A 17,263-nucleotide genomic window follows, 5' to 3' on the forward strand; every position below is an offset into this window, starting at 1 on the left:
GGTACACGTGCGTTAGCGGTGACTGAGGACAGCAATGGTGTGCTGCGTACTAAATGATCAATATAGATTATCGTCCCATGTTGGAAGGGAGGCATTTTAAAAGCAGTTTCGCCTGCAGCTAACTTGTACGCAAATTGTGCTCAAACGACCAATTGACCACTATCCACAACCAATTTATTGCGCAGGCTATATAATCAGATAGGCTATGCGTTTTTAAGATTTCTCCCTAACACTTGTTTATTTGGTAATTTGATATTTAGATAATTTTCGTTACCTGCTAATATATAATTACACCAAATAAAGGTTTATCATTCATACACGCTAACTCAACGTCATTCACCTCATCAAGAACACTGGTGTGTATGGAATAGTAAATATAACGTGGATCTTGATACTTTGGGATATAAGGGTAAATATTCTGGCGACTGTGTTCCATACATTAATTTTCCTATGAACAACAATAACCTTAATTCTTCCCAATCTTAACAGAATTCACATAAAACATCTTTGCCGTAGAAATCGTTTCACTAAAGGTTAGACTATTAATTAAAGATGAAATGTTGTTATCATTGCTTGTTTAGGCAAAATAACGATTATTCAAGTGGATTTATTTAAAGCTCAGTGACAACTAAATGGTTACGTTTTAAGGGGAAACCGTCCAAAACATTTAATATTTTTATTGAATTCCCCGGAAACGAACGCGTGAATTCTCTATTACAAAGGCAGGACTTGCAGGAAGGATGTTAATGTCTTTTTTATCATATCTCATATTACGACTGATGGATTTCGATATGTTACTAACCATCTCGAAAATTGTAATTATAAATGTTGCCAATCCGAACCACGTACTTTCACTGGATCCGAATTGTATTCATACTGTTAGGTATCTGCTCATCAAAACTTATCAGCGTAACAAATACCCGTAAGTCAGCGTGTTCGCGAAACAAATTCTGTACAGTGTGACGAGCACGCATTAGCCACTAGCTAACATAACACTCCTGTTACACGCTGAAAATTTGTACACATCATTGTAACTGAATGAAGCATCGAAACCTTTCAAACACAACGTACACTGCACGAAATATTACGCACATAGAAAGAGCAAAGAAATGTTCGCGAACATTGTAACGAACATTGCCGTGACACGAAGATGCGGACCGTATTCACGGCTCTGCAGTGTACACCGCGGAATGCAGCGCATCGCCGTTCAGCGCTAGAGCCGTTCGCTCCAAATTCCGCGATGACAGACGAGCTTGCGCCAGATTAACCTCGGGCTAACCTACATCTCTGGCGGTCTTGATCATCGGCCAACACGCTGTACTTACACGTTAGAGCTGTTCCATTCTGGCTCACATTTGAGAGCTAGAGACTCACTGCTTTAGGGAGTGTGGTTGAAACTCAGAATATCCGATACTCGTCACTACAATTACGGTACGGTAAACAAAAATCCAAAACAGAGATAGGATTTAGGGCAGTTTATCTTCAAGGACAGCCTGTCCAATAAATTATATTAGCTTAAAAGAGAATGCAATCATGACTACATTTCCAATTGTTGTTTCTGAAAAAAATTAGTTAAGAGTTAACGGTAAATGTGATAAACGGTATCGCCATAGTAGCAATAAACATATGTTTCTATATAGTTATATGTGCACACAGAAGAAATGAATAACCTAGCTGAAGAGCCAGGACAAGAATGAACTCGTCGAAATTGGACATTTCTGACAAACGAGCACTAGTAAGTACCGCTAGTAGCCTACAGTTCACGCAAGACCTGGCAAGATGCGGGATACTGATTGCTGTGTACGAAAGGTGGAAACAGCTCCACTGCTGCAGATCCAGAGAAAACACCCATAGTAGCCTACGTTCTGTTTCCACCCAGTTACCGCACTAAAACGTAATCAATCGTTACGTGTCACTGTCAGTCACCTGTTGACGGATTAACATCAGCTTTACTGACATTACGGAGGAGTATGTAGTGCGACAATATACGCTGGAGTAAACAGCATGATATTGGTAGGCAATACCAATAAAGTCCGACTTTATACCGAAATATAAATTACACTTGATCCCCCCAAGGAATCGTAAATGAAATTACCCGTATGATTACTTTATTATACGGAATATAATATTCTTTGTTTAAAGTTTGTTACTGACGATGGTAGGACTTCGGCAATTTACCATCGCTTCGATAAGTAGGGATACGTAATAGGAGATTTTCAATCCTCAAAACGTAGAGTTATACTTTGTGTTTCAACATATAACAATAGCGAATATAACAGTTTTGAATATGATTAAATTTAGTGTTGATCTATGCCTGGTGAGAAAATGAACGTATAAAGCTCAAGAACCTGATTGAATTGATTACAGAATCTACATAAGATTCTACGTGGTTATGTCTTCTTACCCACTTGAATTCCAATTTTATCAACAGATCGCATCGTGATACAGTTTTGCTTATTTGTACACAGCAATTCTAATAAAAGAATTGTATACGACGGTTTTCAAATAAAGAGTTTACCACTCGAATAAATCACACAGTTTGTGTAATTCCTACATGTCAACGCACGCCTGACCAAAGCCTCGTTCAAACCAAGTTCCGAGTAGTTATGTATTTAGTCATTTTCAACAGATTCTGTAAACACAAAATGTCCCCTCTTAAAAAGGATAATAACGAAAACTGAATTAATTGTGTGTAAGTGATAAAACGTGCACACTGTGTCGCCGACTCGACGTGTTGTGTTGTGTTGGGTGCAAATCGAGTTGGCCTGGAGGGTCATGAACAAGACGTTAAGTGGTCTATGCTAATGTAAATATAGCGAGATCGGAGTTACATAACCTGAAAAGGTCATAGAGGCAGGTGGCGCGGCGGCCTTGTGTCGGGGAAAGTCACAGTTAGGATCATTGCCCTTGAATAGCATTACCATTAGCATAGTTAGTGACGGACCATTAGCTGCGCCTGCGCCGACACTGCGCATGCGCCGCGAGCCGTATTTAGGCCTGATTGAGTGTGTGCTGGCGGTAGCGGCCCGAGCCAACATTAAGGAGGCGGCAGGATTTATGACTAAGTGAGTAAATACTCGTCACTTTGGTCGGGGTTTCTCTTTGGCTGATTTGTGAGGCGATTGCCGATTCTGAACAGATCACTCCGACTCGCAACCGCGGAAACGGACCAATTACGCGAGTACTGATCGATTCGGTTATATAGCCGAATGTCAACTTGTCTGCCTATAAGTGGACGACAAATGTATTTTCTATTACAGTAACTGGCTTGAGGCTGAAATAGCCCACGATATCACAAGTTGGCATATACAGGCTCTCGACACCTCACGTTATTTGTCGACTTGTCTGCCTATAAGTGGACGACAAATGTATTTTCTATTACAGTAACTGGCTTGAGGCTGAAATAGCCCACGATATCACAAGTTGGCATATACAGGCTCTCGACACCTCACGTTATTTGTCGACTTGTCTGCCTATAAGTGGACGACAAATGTATTTTCTATTACAGTAACTGGCTTGAGGCTGAAATAGCCCACGATATCACAAGTTGGCATATACAGGCTCTCGACACCTCACGTTATTTGTCGACTTGTCACTTGTAGAAGGCATTTATATTGTACTCTCGACTTGTACGTAGTTTTTCCCGAATGTTTTCAATACTTTTTAAATTCTGGAACTGAAACACAAGAACAGTATAGACATTTTAGGAATGCACCAGTATACTAGAACGTGAATGTCCGCAGAACGGAGGCTCCTAAGGGACACGGACACTCGCCGCGCCCTCACACGCACATTCACGGTCGAAATGGTCGGACTACTCTGTCAGTCATTCATTGATTATGTTCCCAGTACACATCAATCATCTTATTAATGTTTTAAATTTATTATCATGCAATTATCAGAACTAAATAGAAAAGAGTCCAAATGTAATGTTCATACGAATTAGTAATTATGATTAGTAATTTAAAATGACCAATTTAAAATCAATATTGGCCCACTAACAATATTATACTTATTCTCCGTGTTTAGGCTCAGTATTTATTTATTTATATGGAGATAAAATATTTATAAAATTATTTTAACGCATTACATAATAAGTGAGTAGTTATGTACACCACGGTGCCTGTTGATAGAACAGACCTACAATTGGTTGTGGCGGTCAGCTGTGTAGCTAGTGTGTGTGTAGTGGCATGTTTAGCTCTATAATCCTTTAACGGTCACGGTTCTCCGGACAGAATAAGACACCCAGGCGACGTGTTTACAATACCGTAAATGTGGCACGTCAACAAGTCTTCTGTCCCTTCGCCTAGGGCGCCTCAGGAGTGACTGTCACACCCTTTCCCTTTTCAACCAAAATTCTATTTATACCTGCTTCACTCGTTCGTCCAAAACGGCCCCGGTGAAAAGGTAAATAGTTTCTCCTTTCATGGCCCAACGAAAAATAAACTCAACTTCTCACTCACTAGCATTTTTACGTTTGTAACGCTAGTTTAGCCACCCCAGCATACTACCCAGGCTCCGATTTCAACATGCAGACAAATTCTGAATATGAGTTATTAAATGATAACTCGTCTCGAATCCATAAATGTGAAATTTTTTAAAACCGTTATTTTAAAGTCTTAATAATAATAAATTGTTTAAAAAAAAGATCAGCTGAGTGTACTAATTGTTTCTAATTTATATGAAGTATAGATCTTCCTACACGAAACTTTCTTTTGAATATAAATTATAAATCATTCGTATGAAAAGATAGTGGAGTTTTCAACAATTCATTATCATTGAAGCACTAAAATCCCAGTTCGGGAGTGAAACATGTATGGCTTTGATACGAGTTTCCACGTCTTAATTACACTCTGTTCTATGTTAAAATTGGAGCCTTAGATACTCGGCGGCAGCTAAGTTGTACACTGTTGATGTTTTAGAATATTGCAATTAAAAAATGTTGATGTAAGGTAAGCGAACGTCTAAGAGTTTTAGCACCATACGTTAAATAATAACATTACTCATTGTAAAAATACGTACTTACGATTAAATTTCGTAAATGCAATGAATCTGATGTGATGTTCTGCACCATACTGCAGTTACTAATCCCCGAGGGGAATAAAAACAGCCTATGAAATACGACGCGGATAGACTTGAACTATGGGATTAAATTTCATCTGGCGTTGCATAGTAAGATTGCACAGGCAATCAAACACTGCTCTAGTATCGGTTGAGTCATCTATCAGCCTTTGATTATAGCACAACTAATATTTTTATCCACCCACCGCATCATAAAATTATCTACTACTCTACAATTAGCCAAATGAAAAAGTGTTTCAACCAATGTTATGAAACTTCATTCGATTTCAAACATCGCAATACTTTTTCATGTTACACTGTACTACGTTATAAATAAAAAAATTACAAAAATAATGAAGAAACAAAAAATGTCTTGATTACACATGCATTTACAGACTTATAAAATCACAGGTAAAATAAGAAAGGTCTACAGATTTAAAATAAAAAAATATTTATACTTACAAAAACCATTCAAAATGGACGACACTAACCTGAAAAAGACAAACCAATAAATAGCAGTAACACTGAAGTAGACATGATTTACAGTAATAATTCTGATTAAATAAGCTTATGATGGCAACAATTAAACAGATGCCACAGCGATCCTAATAATATTATAAATGCAAAAGTGCCTTTGTTTGTTTTGCTTTCACGTATAAACTATTATTCAACCGATTCTGCTGAAATTTTACATGAACATTCATAGGATCCTAAGGATGAACATAGGTCTATTCTTATTTCGTAAATCCTCAAGGGCTACGCACCACTGATCTTTTAAGCAGGAAAAATCCCATCTTGGTCTCTTACAGTTGTGTGTAAACATTGTATTATGACAAACAACATGACCATATGTTTAACTATTTTAACCAATATTTTCAATTTGTTTACATTATAGAGTGAAAGCACAACAAAAGTAATAACACTTCTAACTTCAATATCGTGGCAACAAGGCAAACGAATTTATTTATTCTGGGTCAGAAATCAATACACGAGTCACTAAATGCAATTTTTATGACAAACTCGTCGATGTGACATCGCATCCATTTCTCACTGATGACGTAGGCCACTTTACGATATTGATTAGATATACAAAGACTGATATAATTCCTAGACTGGACCGAGGATATAGTATGATATACCGGACATGGATTGGGAAGCAAGAACTCATAATCTTTACATATGGATGGCAACTGACATAATGTAAGTGTTGAAATGTGTTAGTATTAATGATGTTGATTTTACTTTTTAATTTTCATTAACAATATCTATATCCGTACAATTTAGAAAACTATACTGTTTAGAATCCAATTTCATTAAGAAATTATAAATTTCTATTTATATTGTTTCTCGGGGCAAAGTAGCAAACTCCAATTTTGTGTTGGAAATACAATTTGAGTTAGAAGTGAAAAACCTGAAGCAAGAATTACTCACACTTTTGTTTAACTTTTGGTCCTATTAATCGTGAACACTGTAAAATGGGTACCTGATGCACGATCTATGAATAATCCCATTTTAAAAATATCATCGGACCATATCATATTACATCACAAGCGCTTTCACTAAGAAAACTAGAATTCAAGTATGGAGTTTCTCTACATTGATCTAAAATAGTTAAAAGTGTTTCTAATCATGGGAGCAATTCAAACAAATACACGGAATGTTGCATATAAATTGGGGGCGAAGCCGCGGATATGTGCTAGCCTACTATAATAATCAATATTCCGTCAGAGGAACTACTAATGTAAACAATTATGTTGAGACAAATCGATATCGACTACTCACAAAGCTGTTCGCCCCAGCTGAGCGCCACAGAGTACCACTACCCTTGTTAGTAAGCAGGCGCCAAACGGGCGTGTTTGCTTACTCTATGGAGTGGTCTCCCCGCACGTGCACGATCACGTGACTATTCTGCACGTGTGACAGCGACGCTTCCCACTCCACCTCTCCCACAAATTACAGAGTAAGCAAGGGGGCGAGCTGTAATAAATTTTCAATGGCTACTCTTTATAATATACACAACGCAGAGCAATTGGCTACAGATATATTTTTAGTTTTCAGTCCACATTCCACATGAAAATAACTTTGTTTCAAGTGTACTAAGGAAGATAAAACTTTTTTTAATTTTTACAAATTATAGGTAAACCATATATATATATATATATATATATATATATATATATATATATATATATATATATATTCTATATTAAACGGTTTCTAGCACTTAGGCCTGTATATTTGTTACAAAACAATTTCAGTCATTTTAGAAGATGTGTCATATTTACGCAACTCCCCTCCTCCCACCAAGTACTATTATTGTAGTGTTAAAATACCTACAATTATATTTTATACTATTGGAATATACTTGTAATATCGACACTGATTGCTTGGTTTGCATTAGTTTATTCTGTTAGGAGTTTTGCAACAATTAAATCTTCCAACCCTAGCACAACCTACTTGGAATCCCCCATTTTAATTCCATCATTTTGCTGAGTTGGAAAATAAAAACCCAAATACTTTACCCTTTTTTACATTAACCGATCAAGAAGATGTTTTTCATCATGTCACCAGATGATACTTAGTTTCGATTCTTATACACCGGCTCGTTGCTCTTAGAGGATCGCTTTGAATATTTATTTGGCCTCTACCACAGATGGGGATCAAGATGTCATGGGTTCGAGCGCCGGCGATGTCGTAAAAATGTAGCATTGGATAAAATATTTGAACAGAGTACTAGACAGGGCCAGTATAATTTAAACTATTCAATCATTTTCGGCAGTGCCGATGTCTTGATTACGAAACAACCAACAGTTCACTACGCTTTGTTGACTTTTACAGCTCCACATTGGGGACGTGTCACAACTTCCTGGTGTCATCACATTCCCTATCACAAAACTGATAGCTGAATTGACTTTCTCACAGATACTAATATTTCTTCTCACTGAGTCAACAGCAACGATTCTTGGTTGTGTTCTCTTCACAAATATTTCAGCTTGAATAGCAAAGTGCTATTTACTTCCTAGATCCGTTATCTTTTCCATCTAATAAATATAGTAATAGCGTACTTTGCGTTTGTATGTCTCTGTTTTAAAACATTCGTTTTAAAACGGTTCTTATTATACTCTTACCTACTCCACCAACACAGCAAGTCATGAGTAACTGTAGTGGCCATATTTAACCCTGAAAATGTTGACTCTAGTATAGCAATAAAAGTTATACTAAAAAAAGTAAGATAGGCTATTAGCCTATAAAATTCTGTATAGTAGATGGACAACTCCAATAATATTTAACAGTAATTGGAACGACTACCATAAAACACAATTAGAACAAGAATTAAAATATAGAAGAATAAAACAGGTGCTGCGAAATGTTTATATTATTCTAAAATAGTCATAAAATTAATTGTAGATCGGATATTATTTTGAATCTGAGGAATTATGAACTCATTAGCAACCTCCAACGCATTAAAGTTGTACTTGGGTAATTTACCCGCGATTCCCAGAAGTCCCGATTTAAGAGGATAGGAATCACAAATCTTGAATTGTTCGTTGTAAGCTTCTATTTCCAATTAAGCGTGGCAAGTACCAATTCATATTCCCAACCCGTCTGTCCATTATACTGTTCCTCCGTTTTATTTTCTCCTAGAACATCCACAACAGGTTTTATCAAGACACAAAGAGACGTGCACGTCTAGAGGCATCAAAAGGGTCTTGAATGCTAAAAATATAAGTATTAAAATATAAGTGCTACGAAAGTTTAAAAATGATTGAGTTTTTATTAATAAATGTTGATATCGTTTCCAATTTTTAAAATTTTCGACAATGTAGCCTACTTCTCCTTGTGATTATAGTGACAAAATGTACTACTATACCTTTAGATAGACATGCATAGTTTTAATAATACAATTGCAGAGAGTGACACAATACACAAAGTGTAAAAGATATTTTATTAACTTTACGTCGACTTTGTAAGTTTTTAAGAATTTACTTATTTATTGAGAGACGACTGACTGACTGGTAATATTAACCGAATTGTCTAAATAATAAACAGACCGAATTGTATTTGTATTAATAATCCAATGAAGTCATGCGCCTCGTCAGAACTTTGGGTCATCGACCCTTCCTACAAGTCAACCTCCACAGTGACCGCGTCACGCTGTCACCATCCGGTGATTGTGGTGACATTACTTACTCTCTCACGAGGGGGAGGGGGGGAGCCACGCATCATTGGTGGCCCTAATGGTAATGTATTGTGAGCCAGGAAGTACTTAAGCTGTCATTAACGGTATCCGGTATAATACTCCCTATCCATAGTTGGGCTCGGAGAAGGAAACGATATTGAACTGAAAAACAGCGGAAAGGTCTATGCCAAAAACTGAAACTAAACACATAACGACAACACCATTCTGCAAGTATCGGTTTAGAGATTGCTGCTGCAGTACCAGTCTCTGCTCACAGAAACTGGTTGGATTTTTAAAAGGGTTAGGAAATACCAAATAACATTAACTCAACTTAAAGGAGAACAAGCGATACTACAAAAAGGCATGTGCTGATTTGAAGAAAGGTATGCCTGTCATGTTCCGGCCGTATAAAATATTCAATTGATATGTCATCCAGTGTTATACATTAGACTGAATTGGCAAACAAGTGGTTCGGAATTCTGTTCAAATAAGGCTTTTGGTCTTCCCGTTTACTTAGGTTACAGAATTTCTATGATTCAGCCTGCATTTCATATTACCTAGACTATTCATTTTATATAAATCTATGACGACATCCGTTGGTATTTGAAAATACCAAGACAAGTTCTGAACAGCATGAATAAATGTGTAAATTATGAACAAATGTACACCAAAATATGATAATAGCTAGAGATGGAATTTCCCCGCTAGATTAAAGAGTATAACGTGAAATTGGATGAAATTAGGGTAGATCCTTTGAGTAACTAAAGGATTTATATGGTTAAAAACGAATACAATTCTAAAATGTAGGCCTAATAAGTCAGAAGTATTTGTATTGTAAACTGCTACGTGCCTAACTTACAAGAACCACAGAAATAATTATTGCAACAGATTTATTAAAGATTAAACAAATGTAAGGTTGAAAACTACCCACATAATAGATATTTAATCTAATGAAATTTACTTACGTAAATAAATCCTAAAATGTTATTTCTTGATTCACTCTAAGAAAAAGAATGGCGTGAACAGCGGCTTTTACGATACACCTCCTGTTTGTGTTGTGGTTGCGTATGTTAGGAATGTGTACAAACACAGAGACACGTTTGAGTGGTTCCATGTGGACTAAAAATGTCCCTATTACATGTGTAATTCAGTTTATCTACAATCCAAATCTCGTCGATTGTAAGAATATTGTATTTGAGCGTCATCTTGTTAAAATTTTTCTGCCATGAAGCTCTTGACTAATAACAATTTTTAAATACATTCGAAAAACTTTACATTTCACACCTGAGCGTCCAAGGTCTGGTCCGTGTTGAAGGGTTCTAGACGTTTATCTGCTCATTTAAAATGAAGGCTAACTGTTGGAAAGGTCGCGATTGGACACACACACGTGTAAACTACAACGTAGCAATCGGAAATTGGCGATAGCAGAGCGACGAAACTATCGGATATTAGTTTAAAGGCCGTGGCCGCACACAGTAGATTATAGTAATGGGCGTTGTACAGTGTAGATACGCGGTATAGTGTGTCGTGTCGTGTCAGACTTGTCTGTGGTAGTTGCGATAACTTATCACACTGGCAAGAGCTCCACGTGGCGCTCCCACAATTCTGTACAGCGTGTTACGATTCTTATATAGTACTGAAGAACAGCGATTCTTCAGAGTTGCTACAAATGGCTCATATTTGTTGTGCTGCAGCAAGAGACGCCTTTAAACTACAGTCAATAAAAAGAAAATCGAAAGATAAGTTTTAGAATTTTTGAACCAACATTGCTGATGCGCAGTAACCAACTACGCCATGATGATTGATATACCACCATTAGCCGGTTGTAGCGAAACAACCTTGAATTTTGCCTCTTAAGGGCAGTGTTAAACGTCAAATGTCCTTAGTTTTAGTCGTAGCTTTGTTGTGATTTATGGCTCATTATATAGAGATAATTATTACTACGCATCCAACGCGTATTCTATTACTTGTTGAGTATTTAAACGATAACATAAAAATAATTTGAAAAAAAACAAGTATAACAAATATGAAAACCTATACTGTATGTTTAAAACGAGTTGTTTAGTATAAAATAATTCTATGACAAAGTTAAGGTGTTCGAATTGTTAGAGGTTAAACATTGTCCATACGAGGTTAAAATCAAGATGGTCACCAGTTTATCCAGTTCTAGGATTACGGACCCGTGCTATGCATTACAGCATAAAAACACGAACTTGCATCTCGTCTCTGCATTCTAAACGTAACTCTATTAGGCGTGCAGTGTTGCGCAGATTATGTTTCTGTGATAAACTTGTTTGTGTGTTTCTCCTGACTTGTAAATGAAAGTAGTTAATTATCCGCGGCTTCGCACGCAATCTCATTTTGAAAACAGGAACACCATTAGCATATTCTTCTTAAATGGCATTCCAAACACTCCAGAGATGTGATAGTAACTTAAAGATATTCCACTCCCTTGATTCATTTTAATAGATTTAAGTTTTTAGCAAAGAATTTTTTTTAGTACTTTGAAATTTCTCGAATTCCTCTCCAATATTTCATATTTTATTGAATAGCTCCAATGATTTCAGCAAAAATTGGATTATTTTAGGTCAGTGTTGAAAAATCCTACGTCTAAAGTCGAAGTTGAGCTTTTCAGTTGACGCACTTATAATGTAATAACTCATGTCATTTTACCATAGTTGATTCATACCAATAAAACAATCCCAGATGAACAACAAAGAAAATGTCTGCACGTAACATGACAATTATTGCTAAGTGTAATATGTAACTGACTTTACAGATAACAACAAACGTTAATTATCATCAGTTTAAATGTGTCAAAGGTGATTAAAAACACATTTACTACCTGCTGATTAAGAAAAGTCCATAAATATAATTGATAATGGGGTGTTAAGAGAGTTTTCAAGACTAGTGGGGTGTAGCCAGAAGGGATTTTCGAAATACGTGTAGTCCTGTGTGTTAATAAGGGTCCCTAATATTCCCATGTAGTATTTTAGTACAATCGGTCTATTAGGTTTTACGTGACTGAGTAACTCACAGACAGACACCATTAGACTTTTATAAAATAGTATATAATTATGTTTTGTTGTAAATATTAACTTCAGTTTGTTCATTGGCAAGAGTTACACAATTATTCATTTTTGGCTTATCCTTGTGTTTAAATATTTAATCCCTGAAAAATAGAGCAGACACAAGTACTCGAGTTGTCACGTCGCGTCGTCTGGTTTATTGATTAAGTGGAACACCCTTTGCGTAAACTGAGTTCTTTCTTAAAACGTGACATCTGTTACACATTCAGATCAAAATAATGATTGGTACTTTAAAACATAATACCATTTAAATTATCGTGAAATTATTATTCTAAAGGTGTAAAACATACCGATGGCATATCTCTCCAATTCTGTTGTTCTTTCATACCGTCGATCGTTCTATACTCGACTTTAAACAAAGAGTAGGATTAGCTGTAACACTGGTATATCTATATCCGCACGAATTTAAGAATAAGTAAGTACCTTTACATAACCAGTAAATCGCAATAATTATGAATTCAGATTATTATTGAATGTTTAAATGGCTTTTTCTGGACTTCTCAAACTGAACATATTTTAAACTCCTCAAGTGCGGGACTTACACTCCGGCTGTATTGCGATAGATTTATTCAAATGTGATATTGTGATTATTGAAATCATTTTTGTAATTGTTCAAGTTAAACCATTCACTGCGAAAAGATAAGACGATATGCTAGTAACGCCTAAATCATACGTCTGAGAAATTTCAAATGTTTAACTGTTTCACTGGCAATAATTGCAGTTTTAAGCTGTTAAATGAATAAAACAGACAACATAATCAACCTTTGATCATCTGGATTTAGGACTATTAAGGTTTTAGGTGTATATACTAAGATGTACTGTACTTAATTTCGTCCGCACAAAGCAATCAGCAATCATATTTCAAGGAGGACAATTATAAATGCATACTTCCATTATCACTAGTGTACGAACCATGAGCGTTGAAGATATAAATCGAAAAGCAGTAAGTGCTGCAGTAGCCCAAATGAAAGAAAGAATTATCAAGGTGAGTTAGGAGTTTTTTTAAATTAAAATTGAAAATTGATAGTAAAAGCCTGTGTGTTATAATTACAGCAGAAATAAAGTTACAGCCTTGATACAATAAGGATTAAATAACCAAGAAATGTTTTTCAGGACTGGTAAATCTGTCTATTAAATTAGACAAATTATCAAAAAGTAATAGATTTTCCAGCATTTCTTGTAATATATGAATAACTGTCAAATATCAGTATCCTCAGTTGGTAAGCCTGAGGAATCAACAGCGCTATCGTTCGTGCACAAGCTAACCCCGTACAGTACAGTGTAGGCCATCTGTTACCATGATTGATATATGGATAGGCAAGCCCCACACCCCCACTCCACCCATCAGCACGGCAGTTGTGGCGACACAATTAGCCAATGGTCCGGAACACACGATTACCCCTCCCCATGTGTGCCCCCCTAGTCAGGGCTGGCCACCCTACCTTACCCCCGGGAGAGGGGTAGGCGCCCTCTACAGCTACACGCCTCAAATAATAGCGCCAGCCGCTACTTATGATTAGCCACTCACCCCCTTCCCTACTGTTGCTGGGGCAGCTCGTCTGCACTATCCGCTCAAAACCTGAGAGCGTGTTTTGTAATGAAACCATCACAGCAGAGCCCACAGATAGAACCGGATATAGCTGTCCTACCCGCTCGCTTCTCCTCATAAAAAACTACCGTTGTGAGACCAAATTAATAACTTCGGAGGAAATTCTATTTCTTTAAGTTTAAAACTGTGAATAGACCTTATTAAAATGTTTATTTAAATTTAAATAGCCACTCGTGCCAGTAACACTTCACTGTTAATAATTTATAATTTTTCGAAAACTTTATAATTCGTTAAAGGATAAGAAACCATTCCAGCAAGAAAAGAGACGCTAGAAAATATGGCAAGGGTGGTGGGTTTTTGACAATCTGGTTGCCTGGAAAAACCGACGTTTTTGTCACAACGTGACCTATCTTACATATTGAGATCAGGAAGATAATTACGATTATAGTCCTCATTCAATTAAATCTTTACATTGCTACTCCAAAGAAAAAAATGATCTTACTGACGTAACAAGTTAATTAAATTAACTAAACAGAAAGATTGGACTATAGAAAAAAATCTAGACTGAACCAACACTTCTATCACCGTAGGTAAAAGGAAAACAATTGTAACTTATTTAAGAGCTCCTGTGAACGGCTCCAGCGGTCGCTTGTCTCCGTGTACAAGGTAAAGCGGGAGCGAATGGGTCGGCTAACAATCGGCCCAGAGAAAGGAAGGCCTTGACTAATACGGTGGTAATTGTCGCTCGCTCCCTGTCAGCGCTGCAGTAATAATGCGGCGGCTATCGTCTTCTCGCTCCCGCTCCCTCTCCCGCTCCGTATACCAGAACGAATTTAATGGCAGTGGAACAAATTGTGTTCAACAATGAAAAACTAGCTTTCAAATCTATTTTCCTTGGCTATTTCCTAGGCTATATGATGCATGTACAAAAATATAACTAATTAGTTTTCAGTTCACAATACAGTAATATGCGAGATTAAAAGAATGCACAAATGTGAGAAATTTAAAATAGAATCATTTGTTCCAAAAAATGTTTTAGGAATGTATTGTGGGTTGTCAAAAACTGTCAATTTGTATCATTAATACAGGGACTTGATCCAGCAACACCCCTACACATGCGAACTATGTGACGGAGAGCAAGTTAGTTCCACACATCTCCATAAAGTGTGCAAGACATACAATACAGACCTCAATGGTAAACAGTCATCTCGGGTTTCAACTTGTTTCCTCTCCAATTTCCAGTTAAATATTTCTTAATCTTAATTAAAGCATTTTCTTTACTGAGCTGATGTTTTCTATTAGTATTATTTTTTGCCTTATAAAAATGTTTTATTTGTCTGCTGCTGTATACTTATTATTTATTACTTATTTTTAGTTCTTTCCACATGCTTGTATGCTGTTCACTAGCTAGTTCAAATGTTTTTCAAGCCATTGTAAATGTTACTGATTGCTATATCTTTTCATTATAAAAAGTATTGTGTTTTTATTTATCTGTAAGACGTGACGTAATGTAAATGTTCATTGATAAGTAAATATAAAATAATACAACGTAAAAATAGTGCGATTATTTGTATGATAATTATATTCCACGTAACTTACTTATCATACACACTGGGTCAGTACCGTTACCAGAATTTTCCAAAAAGGGGAATGTTCCTTGTACTATTGTCGTTAATATTGTTGACCCCTATTACCACAGCATATTATTCCTTTGTTTGCGCAAAGAGAATTGGTTATCTAATAATTGCCTACTTTACTTACATTTAATTATATCTGATTGGCTACTGTATATGGATTAATGGGAAATAAACAGGAAAACATAAACAAGTCAATTAAGAGCTACATGTAAAGTTCAACTGTAAAAAGTAATTGTTAAACAAACAAGAACATGTACAAGTTATTCGTCACAGCAGCCTACTGATAATGTAAAATACCGGTACAGTAATGGAACCGACGACATGCTACTTAATTTGACTGCCGGACACAATAAAAACTGAAATGACTCCTAACTAACCGGTTCCTGGTATTATGGTAATGAGTATTCAATACCACATTCTCCCGACCAGTTTTATGGCTGACCGCTCTTCTCCCAGGAACCCGCGGCGGTTACGGGCCGTTAAAGTCTCCAATAAATTGATATAGAATAATAAAAGGGATCCGACAGTTTTCACTATCTTAAATACAAATCAACTCAGACTTAATCAAATGAATCAGCAGATAGATAACTTAAGAAAACTAAATTCATGCAGAAGATTTTAATAATATATATACATGATTGTTTTAGTTTTGAAGGGGTAGATTGCTCATCCGGATTGTGGGATCTAACCGAGCACACTGAGGTTTCGAAAGTTGGAGCTGAAACCCCCAAGAATTGTTTTATAGAAAAAAAAGAAGAGGCCGACCATCTTTTGAGCTTTATTTGTCCCATAATAATGGGCCACTGACCTGTTGGAGGATCTTAACAGAATAAGGGTGCTTCGGTCACAGACAGGATTTAAATCTGCGATATCTCTAACTAAAATCCAAAGAGCCTCAGCCCGTGTTGCCAACGGCCTTTCTTTGGCAAGCGGTGATAGAGAATAAAGGCTAGAGAAATTATAACTTATGTGTTGCAGCCCCTAAACAATTAAATCTCTATGGATTTTAGGAGAAGAGCTTGGCCTGGAATTACGTGTACTTAATAATTTAGGCTCTTGGGGATCCCAAATGGACGTCCATAAAAAGAAGATGTACCTTATAGCGTGATTAGTTCTAGCGCTCCACAAGCTTTATTTACCCCCAACAGCCCTTAAATTTCCGTGATTTTCACTATCTACATATTTTATTTTCGTGTTTGGGCAGTACCTTTTGAAATAATAATTAAAAAAACAGAATGCCTGATAAATCTGAGCTGTGGTAAAGTAAATGTGCAAAATGTACCTCGCTACAATTTGCGACGATAGAATTTTTCTTCTAGGCATCCGTTATTTGATACTTGACATGGTGCAAAGCTAGAGTAGGTGGTCATCATTCAGCGGCTTCCCGTACCAAGAAGGTAGAGTAGCACTAAGCAGTGTTTCAAATCGAAAAGCCTCTCGTGTGGTGCCTGTGAAAATATATTTACTAAGTACGCGTGACGACGCTGGTTATGGAAGAGAAATGTTGATGCTAATAACATCGTATTTGAGTTTTTCGCGGATATTTAAAACAGGCTCAGGTTGAATCGATGCTTAGAGATCTCGATACACAAGAGCCAATATATCCCCTATTGGGGTTTCCGTTTGGATTCGACGAGACAGCAATCAAAGATCCCTTTATGTGGACAAATATAGTAGTTGGCAAAGTAAAAGCGCTTCAGAACTGCGTGTGCTGTATAGAAATATCAACTCGTTCGTTCAAGTGTTC

General features: G+C 36.6%; 1 protein-coding gene across 2 annotated transcripts in view; it reads right to left on the reverse strand.

Annotated features, from left to right (window-relative positions):
• LOC124354737 (zinc finger protein 608-like) overlaps positions 1-17,263 on the reverse strand; it is a 65,901-nt gene that overhangs the window by 35,048 nt on the left and 13,590 nt on the right. The window contains exon 2 of one of the 2 annotated variants that reach the window (XM_046805405.1): positions 5,524-5,552. The exons of the other annotated variant lie outside the window; for it this stretch is intronic. The gene's annotated coding sequence lies outside the window, so the exon portion shown is untranslated. The remainder of the gene's footprint in view (positions 1-5,523; positions 5,553-17,263) is intronic. 2 annotated transcript variants of the gene reach the window in all.

The sequence above is a fragment of the Homalodisca vitripennis genome, chromosome 2 (assembly GCF_021130785.1).
Source record: "Homalodisca vitripennis isolate AUS2020 chromosome 2, UT_GWSS_2.1, whole genome shotgun sequence".
Classification (NCBI taxonomy): domain Eukaryota; kingdom Metazoa; phylum Arthropoda; class Insecta; order Hemiptera; family Cicadellidae; genus Homalodisca; species Homalodisca vitripennis.